The sequence below is a fragment of the Arvicanthis niloticus genome, chromosome 1 (genome assembly GCF_011762505.2).
Source record: "Arvicanthis niloticus isolate mArvNil1 chromosome 1, mArvNil1.pat.X, whole genome shotgun sequence".
NCBI classification, from domain to species: Eukaryota; Metazoa; Chordata; class Mammalia; order Rodentia; family Muridae; genus Arvicanthis; species Arvicanthis niloticus.
Genome location: NC_047658.1, coordinates 29,978,822 through 29,988,245, shown reverse-complemented (window position 1 = coordinate 29,988,245; position 9,424 = coordinate 29,978,822). Strand labels below are relative to the sequence as shown.

The 9,424-nt window shown below is 40.8% G+C and overlaps 1 non-coding gene across 1 annotated transcript; it reads right to left on the bottom strand.

Annotated features, from left to right (window-relative positions):
• Positions 1–5,908: 5,908 nt before the first annotated feature.
• Trnae-uuc (transfer RNA glutamic acid (anticodon UUC)) lies at positions 5,909–5,980 on the bottom strand. The gene has a single exon. It is a non-coding gene; the product is annotated as a tRNA-Glu (tRNA).
• Positions 5,981–9,424: the final 3,444 nt, after the last annotated feature.

Below are 9,424 nucleotides of genomic sequence, written 5' to 3'. Positions count from 1 at the left end.
GAAGAACAAAGGAATTTCGTCTTTTTCAGAAAATGGATGACACTGGAAATTATCATTTTAAATAAAAGTAAATAGAGAGGCTCAGTACAACAAATATGGCATGTTTTCTTCATTTGTGAAATCTGGACTTTAAAAAATATATGACATGAAATTAGAAGGGGACAATTTGAGGAAGAAAGGGGCCGGCAGGATAGGATAATGGATGGGTTGTGAATGTGTCGGAAGTGCATTCTATTTGTGTCAGAAATGACATAATGAGACATGGTTTTCTTCAATGAATACATACCTCAAAAAAAAACCAGACTGGCAATGGTGCTATGAATGTGGATTTGTGTTTAGAAGCTCCTTTGTGAAGTTTGTTTCTTTTGGTACCTGTTTACATCTTACTGTGGACATAATATTATCCCTGTTTTAAAAGAGTTCATCAGAATTGTTAGCATGTTACTATGAAGGAACTATTTTTGCTACTCTACTCAGTAGAATGACAGAAGTACCCATCTGCAAGGTAAAATCTGACCCTCAAGTGATGAGGATGGAGCTGGGATACTTGTGGTTGTTGCAGTTTATGTGAAGGTGAGGATAGTGAGTCCCCCATTTCTATCTTATGAGAGATTGCATGTCAGAATATAATTTTACCTTCAAAGCTTTCTCAAGGAGCACAGGAGGTCTTCATTCTTCCTAATAAAGATGACTTTAATAAAAGGTCAATTACTTTTTGTTATTTATGAGTCTTTTGCTTGTTGGCAGCAGAAGGCCCTAAAGACCAGTTTAAGTTTAGACAACATGATGCTAATACAGATATCTAGTATGGGTCAGCTAGAACATGGCTGATACTAGAATCATGGCATGTGGTGGCTATTCCTGGTAGACAACTTGACTACATCTGAAATAAACTACAATCCAGAAATAGAGAGCACATTTGAGATCCTGATCTAGAGGCTGGACAATTTATTTTCTGATCCGGATCTTGACATGGGATGATACACGCTTTTGATCTTGAGGCATAGTGTCCATGAAAGACATGGGCCCAGGCAAGGTATTACATGTCTTTAATCCCAGGAATTTAAGTGATTTCTGGTAAGAGTCATTGGTTATACATGGCAGTTCTTGAAGAAGAGTCCTCACGTTATGTTCCAGCACATCTGACATAATCAAGTCAACACTGCATTGAAGAAAATTAACCTACTGTGAATCAAAACTTAGCAACACTGCGCACTCCAGAATACAGTTGTTCATCCTTACACAGACTGGCTGACCCAGAACTGCAGCTCCATTCTACTGCCTGGCTTCAGAGAAGATGCTGCACATAACACTAACCAAGAGAAAGAGCAACATTCAAAATTGGAAGTGTTTGACTGAATGCATATCAGTTTTGTATAATAAAGTCAATAATTCCAAAGTTGACCCCTCCCCAACTTGGGGAATGCCTCTATTTAAAACCAGCTACCTTGTCTCTATTGAGAAGTGAAATCTATCTCTCCACCTTCTGGAAACTGGGCTATCCTGGTACTGGCTACAGTGGAATTCAGCACACATGGTGCTAGCCAAGGTCTAATCTTTTTTATTCATTTATTTTTTAATTTCTTGAGGTCTTAATCCATAATTCAGGCTGGGTTTCAACTTAAGAGCTTCCTGTTTCAGGTTCCAATGTAGTTGGAATTAAAAGCCTGTACCACTATACCTGCCTGAATCAAGCTGTTAACAGGATGGTTCATTCCTGTTTTTTTCCCCCTCTGGAAACCATCCATCACGTGTAAGAAGCCACTGGTTTATATAGAGTGAGATAGCATGTGGTGAGGTACTGGGCTTCAGCCAGATGTGCAGTGACTCCTGTGCAGAGAGTGACTGGACAAATGTCATGTGAAACAGCCAGTGCTTTGTTGAGTCCTTCTTGACTCAGCAGAGCTACTGGGTTGTTTTTGTTCGGCTGTGTTTTGTGCTTTGTTATATAAACTCCAAACCAATAACTTCAGTTTCAGAGAGGACGTAAGATTAGCAAACAGCACAGAAACAGGGCTGGTATTGGGTTGTTTGAGAGTGCAGAAACCTGACAACCATCATAGGTTCATCTGGCCAACCAGCTTCTGATTAGGTTGTGTCAGTTTGAGGTACTGATAGATCAGAAGGTAAAAAAAATGGGCAATTTTTTTTTTGTTTGTTTTGTTTTCTTTTCAAAGCACTTTATTTCTCTGGTTCCATTCTCTGGCATTAAAACCAGACGTGAAAAACAAAACCCAAAAACAACCAACCAAACAAAACAAAACCTTTCCACAGGGAGTGAAGCAGTCAGTATGTTTAAAGGAGCAGCATACAAAGGTTGCAGAGATGGCTCAGAGATTAAGGGCACTTGCTCTTCTTCCTTCTAGAGGACCCTGACTCAGTTCCCAGCACCCAGGTTGGGCGGCTCAAAACTGTCTGTAGCTGTAACTGATGTCCTCCTCTGTTTTCCTTGGGCACTACACTAGTACATGGTGCACAGTCATATACTCGGGCACACATCGATATACATAAATAAATAGATATTTAGAAAAATATTAAAAAAAACAAAGGAGTGATATGTGTCCCAGGTAGCCTTTATAAGAGGTTGAGTGACTGTCACAAAAAAGGGCTCAGAGGTCCCAGTATTGAGTGCAGAATCTAGCAATGACATCAGCAGATGCTCCTAACTTCTGATAATGGCACCTATGCCCTCTATCTAAAGGGCCCCCAGCTCAGAAGAAAAGCACTGGTCCGGCATATACAGGGCATTGGGTTAGCTCCCTAGTACTAACAAATGGAATTAATAAACATTTTCAAGTGCATTGTGCTCTCCTGGCTAGATATCAGTTGGCACATGCTTCATAAGCAACATTGCCCAGAGAAGACCTGAAGAGATTTTTCCTTTCCTATCTTTTCTTGACTACAAGCACGGTAGTAACATCGTGACTTGTCAAAATTGAGGTAGTAGGAGGTCACAGGTATAGTAGCAAAGTATTTATTTAAATTTTCACTAAGAATTACTTGAGAGTCCTGGAGGAAATTGATGTGATGGTGGACTGCCTCCTTCTGACTGCACCAGAGAGACTCTAGCAAGATGAATTACTCAAGGTTCAACTTCATCAATTTAAAACTGAAATTTCCTGTATCATGGCCTACAGATAATTCCTTATAGTTGCAAAATAAGAGAGAGAGCTGAACATGAAGCCTATGATTTCATTCTCCAATCCACAGAGTTATAAGGTGGAGTCATGGCCTGTTTATAAAATACAAGTAAAATGTGGAGTACTGTATAAGAAAGAATGGATAATGAAGAAACTCACTGAGAATATTGGAGTTGGCTTAGCTGAAGCTGAGAACCATGAAACTCAAAATTTCCAAAAGGCCAATAAAACTTGAGAACATTTGACTCATGTTAATTTTACAGCCTCACTAGCTTGTCATTCAGTTGTACATGAAGTTATCTCCTCCAGACTCACCTTGTTGTGTGATAATTATGTTCCCCGATCTCCTCAGTTGAAGTCAGCAAAGCTAAGAGCTTGATGGAAGACAAGGATTACAGTAACAGTATTTGTATCTGCTGAGCAGAGTCAAGAAAATAGTTGTTGTAAACAGCAAAAGTAATATAGTTACAGATTCTCTAAAGGAGCCCGAAGAAACGATCATTAAGTCACTCAGATATTAATAACTGCAGATTCCACCATTCAGGGCTGAAAGAACTAGAAAGATTGGCATTCTGCTGAGACAGGCTCTTCCTCTGCATGGGTCCTGCTGTGTATTACCATTGCTATGGGAACCACACTCTGTCACCCCCATACAGGATCTGCTAAAACTACTAGGGCTGTTGAAGCCTGGTTTGCTACTGCTGTCACTGCTAGCAGCTCATAGCTGTCATCAGCACCTGTCAGATTCAACAGTGCCATTGGAGAATGTACTTGTGGGCAGTCATCAGGGGACAGTTACTGCTACAGAGGCATTATCTGAAGCATCATGCTCTTCTTTCAACGTGGCATCCTCCGGTCTTCCAATAGATGAATCAGTAGTCTATAGGAAAGGAAATCTGAAAAATGTAGTTTGATTTTGGTGCACACAAGAAAGGTAAAAACATATCTCATGATATGAAAGAAGATAAGGGCAAACAAAAAAAAATGATCACAAAAAACCAAACCTTTGAACAATAGCTACCCATACCCCAGCCTTATCAGCATTACACTTCTATACAACTGATGTGCTCAGGTTTGGGTTTGGGGGATTATCTGGAACAACAGGGGCAGTCTGACTGTCTATCTGTGTCCGCCACAGCAGACAGCCTGGGGTGAGACCTTCAGATAACAAAGGCTGAAGGGTGGGTGCGTGAGGAAGCACCCTTATAGAAACAGGGAGAGGGAGGATGGGATAGGGGGTTTCTAGAGGGAAAATGGGCAAAGGGGATAACATTTAATATCTATATCTATATCTATATCTATATCTATATCTATATCTATATCTATATCTATATCTATATCTATATCTATATCTATCTATATAAATATATATATCAGGCTGAAGCCAACAAGGACTTCTGAAGGAGAGTGAGATGGAGAAGCACTTTGACAGGTGTTTACTAAGGGTGTTTTTGTTTAAGAAATAAGTCTTAAGAATTTGTTCTTGAAATTGGAAAGGGTGAGAAGGTAGGGTGGATCTGAGAGGAGTTAGGGGGCTGAGTTAGGGTGACTATGAAGAAAATACATTGCATGAAATTCTTCAAGAATTAATAAAAAATATTTTTTTAAAAAAAGGATTTGTCTTATGTCACATGATGTACAATTCATGAAGCAATCATTTGCAAATTACTCAAATGATCTTTATAGCTATATTTTATGTGGACTCCTAAGCAAGATGAAAATGTAGAATTACTATCCAGTTAACGGACGGAAGTACTACCTTCATGTGATAGTGTAACTTTCCAAAAACAGACTTCTGCCTCTGACTGCCATTCATGCTGTTGATTTATGAATGGTCTGGAGTCTCCTTGGTCCAGGTTTCCTGTTTTCTTAATCGAGTTTACGATTACGCAGTAGTTTTCAACTTGTAGGTTGGGACCCATCTGGGGGCTCAAACAATCCTTTCACTGGGATCGCATATCAAATATCCTGCATATCAGATATTTGCCTTGCAGTTCACAACAGTAGCAAAATTACAGTTATAAGGTACCAATAATTTTATGGTTGGGGGTTGCCACAACATGAAGAACTGTATTAAAGGGTCACAGGAATAGAAAAATTGAGAGCCACTGCACTAAGATAAGCAACTGGAGCATGGTGGGGTTGGTGACAAGGTTTACCTAAGCTCTATGAATGGCGCAGGGACTGGTTCAAACATTGATCCGTTATGCATTAACCACTACACATGCAGGCTTGAGTTACCATGGCAAACATGCAGGTGTACACGCAGGATTTATTTCCAGCATTGAAGATTTCATGAATTCCCACCTCTGAAAATGTATCTTTGCTCACACCCTTGAGCTTAACTAAAACTGTAATTCTACCCAGAGACTGCTTCCATGCCTCAGTTTCCTGTAAGTTATTAGGGAAAGTGTGAGCAGATGAATAAACGAATGTGGCCTCTATAGTTCCTTTTTGTATTACTCTGCAGTCCCTAAAGTTGTTTCTTCTGGGAGGCTGATTTCTTAGTATCTCAGCCTAGTAATTCCCCTTCAGAAATCTCCCTTCCCAACCCACAGGAGTCTCTAATTGGGTAGGTCCTGAAGGGTCACTCCTCTGTTAGTGTTTCTAATTCGTTCACCTCTTTCACCTCTTAACAACAGCTAGCCGTAGGAGCACAAGGACCAGGGAATTTTAACAGCTGGACTGCTGTTTGTTCATATGTCATACTGTGAAATATTGAGAATTGAACATTGATGGTGATTTACAAGAAAAAAAAGCATCTTTTGTTCCCACACCGGGAGTCGAACCCGGGCCGCCTGGGTGAAAACCAGGAATCCTAACCGCTAGACCATGTGGGAACTGACGAAAGCTGTTTGTAGTTTTAGTCTGTTGAAGCATTCAAAGCAGCTTCCGCCTATAGCGCCCCGCCCTGTGTTTCGGCATGTTGTCTCTGCGCCTGCGCAGCAGTTTGGTGCCCTCCGTCCCTGCAGTGCTGGAGACATTCTTTCTGTCCGTGGGGCTTTGTTGCTGCTTGTGGCTCTCTCTGGTCCTTGGCATTGATTGCACCCAGCCCTCAGGCTGGCCCCTGTTTTTAAACCTCGGTTACACTCTCTACAGTGCACTAGGAGAAGCAATAGTTTGAATGGGTCAGAATACTGGTGCAGAAAAAGGGTAGGACAGGAAGGAGCCTTTTCCTCAAGGTTCAGAGCCCGGGTTTGGTACCGAGACTATTAAACTGGCTTTTCCAAATAAAGTTTAGATCGCCATTTTTACTGTTTGATTTTCATTCATTGAGATTAAATCAAACTCTGAACTAAAACGGAATGAATGAAATTCCCAAATAAGGGCTATTTTGCACAAAGGGCCTTTGAAGTTCTATTTTAAGATCTGACGTAGATCGCCTTGACGGGAGGAGGGTATTTAAATCTCTGACAATAGAATCTCAGAGGTCTGCACAGTGAAAGAATTCATAATACTCGCAAGCATTGGTGGGAAGATGCCTCCATAAATAAGGTCAACAAGCAGCCAAAGCACTGTAAAACGTTCATTATACACTTAGCATACAAAGAGCATCCACGGGGAGTGAGGAGGGCAGGAATCAGATATAAGGAAGGCTAAAAAGAGACATTTCAGACTGGATACGGAGAAGATACCGTTTGGCGGTGACATACAGTTACATTTTAATTGATTGACATATTTGATTGGTTCTAGTATTCTGGGTTGATTTCTGAACCTAGGGATGCTAGAAATACTCTAGGACAAGTTATAGGCCCATGTCACAATTTAAAATAGGCTAAAATACCCGTTAAGGAGAGCCACAGAGGATGGAAATATACAGCTCTCAGAAAAGGTGTGCACTTAACCCAGGCATTTCAGTTCAGTACTCCCTATGGAGGGAGACCTGTGGCAATCACATTTAGGAAGGATTGTTGTGGAGTTGGAGGACTCCCTGGTAGCAACAAATATTGAATAGGTACTTCGGAAGTCTGGATCTTTGGCTTGCTTCTGTTTTTCAAAGACAGAATAAGGCCGTTTATTTACCTTCTGCACAAATGCGTTAGAATGGCGTGCTTTTTTCTGCTGTGCTGCTTCGGAAAGCCAGCTACCATGCAGAGGTTCTCTTTCCTAGCTTTGTCATTTCCATTTCTGCCAGGCTCTACGAGATGGGTGGGTGTAGACTCCAGATGGGCTGCTCAGGAAGACAGTTGTGGTTGTTTCTTTCTTTGTGGGTTGACTGTCTGAACACAGTAGACTGAAAGGGCCAGGAGGACCCAGAAACACAAAGCCCATACAGTGGGATCTCCCAGAATCAACTGCACCTAAGTAGCTTGTGATACTCAGTATGCACTTACAGTCAAATTTCGGTGTGTGAAATAATTGAAAATTTGGGCCTATTTGTTAGTAATACTTGATGATGCAATAGCTTCCTCTAATAAGGAAAATCACAATGAAAAGTAACCGAATTTTCTAGAAGTTGATGGGCTTTTGAGTGAGAAGACTGAGGGAGAAAAAAATTGAAAAATAGAAAAAAATTGAAGTACAGTGGAAAAGAAGGCTTGAAAAATTAAGAACAAGGCAGTAATACCCTGTATTTATAGTTTCCCTCTTTTATCGGAAACTTGGTTACTTGGTATGGGGTTTGTGTATTTGTGTGGGAGTAGTGGTATAGAGATCATTATATAGCCTAGGCTGGCCTTGAACTCATAATCTTCTTGGCTCAGCCTTCTAAATGAATACTTTTTTAGATCTAAAAAAAAAAAAAGACCTGTAATTTTAAAGGCCTAAACTTTAAAACCATCCACAACATTTTTTTTTGTTTTGTTTTGTTTTTCCCAAATCTTCCCACTCATGGAGCTAGTTAAATTCCTGCAGGAGACCTTCTTGTGTTGAGGCCATGACACAGATGTATTGAAATACTAAGACAATAATTAAAAATGTAGGCAACAGTGTTTCCATAGGGGAATGAACTATTCCATGATGATGATGGACATTCTAAGTAAAAAGGCCACAAAGCTCTACCGACTGTGCAGGATATATATGCTTTTTACTGGTGGAATAATCTCAAGTTATTGGGGATAATGCTATGGAAAGTACAGTGGCTCCAGCAGTTTGAAGCTTCCACTGTGATTACCACCCTGGTCCTAGGATATTGAAAGATGGGGTCTTTGAGAAGGAAGGCCTAGGAAGAGGCCCTTATGTTCTTATGAGTGCCTTCAGCAAATAGTTCCGCTCCCCTAAAAGGGATGTTATAAAACCTTCTTTAAACATGGTGTTAAAGATCCAATCATTTGCTCACTCATGAAACACTACAATCACTGTCATTGACATTATGACATATGTGGAGTCAAAGCCAGGGGCACAACTTCTGTCCTCCAGATTACCCCTTCTTTATGAATTGTCTGAAAAAAAAAAAAAAAAAAAAAACAAAACCTATACTTCATTATGGCAGTGAGAAGATAAGTAATATGATGTGTATATAAGTATTCCCTGTGTTTTGGGGTCTAGTAGCATTGACAGAAGTGTTAATTTTGAAAGCTAACTATTAATATGAATTTCCCTCTATACTGAAGTATAGTTGCTGTGTGAGCATTGAGTTGTGCTGAAGGTGAGCTCGTAGTGTTATGCCGGGAGCGAGGGAGGCACTTGCTCCATGCCAGTGGTTAGTGGAGCCCTGGCTGTCCTGGAATGCTCTCTGTAGACCAGGCTGGCCTCGAACTCAGAAATCCGCCTGCCTCTGCCTCCCAAGTGCTGGGATTAAAGGCGTGCGCCACCTCAGCCCGGCACGAACCCTTCTATTCTTGGATCATGTGACTGATCATTTTTCCAGTTTTGGAATGAGGATGTTACCTGTGTCGTGCTATTGTTCACAGTGGGGCCCAGTCCTTTGTGAAGGCACTTGACCCAGAAAGTGGTAAGGCAGAGCCTGTGTTCTGTCTGCTTGTGTTTGTTGCTTTCTCTTTGACATTCACTGGAATCCGGTGACCTGATCTTTCCACTGTTACTAATTTGATGACTCTCTAAGCCTGTACTTTTCATCATCTCCACCATGAAAACATTAAAACCCTAAAATACAGCATGGGCCTCCTCAAGGTAAAAGTCATATTCGATTTTCTACCTTGTCCATGTAAGAATCCAGCACAGTATTCAGTTCGAGCGTGAGAAGTTTTGATGGATGGAGTTTATTTCCGGTGATATAAGATTTCTGTGTTGAGAGGTGGCTTTCTGTTACTGTAACAAATGCCCGAGTTAAATCAATGCAAAAAGACAAGGAGTTAATTTGATCTCACGGGTCCAGAGGTTTC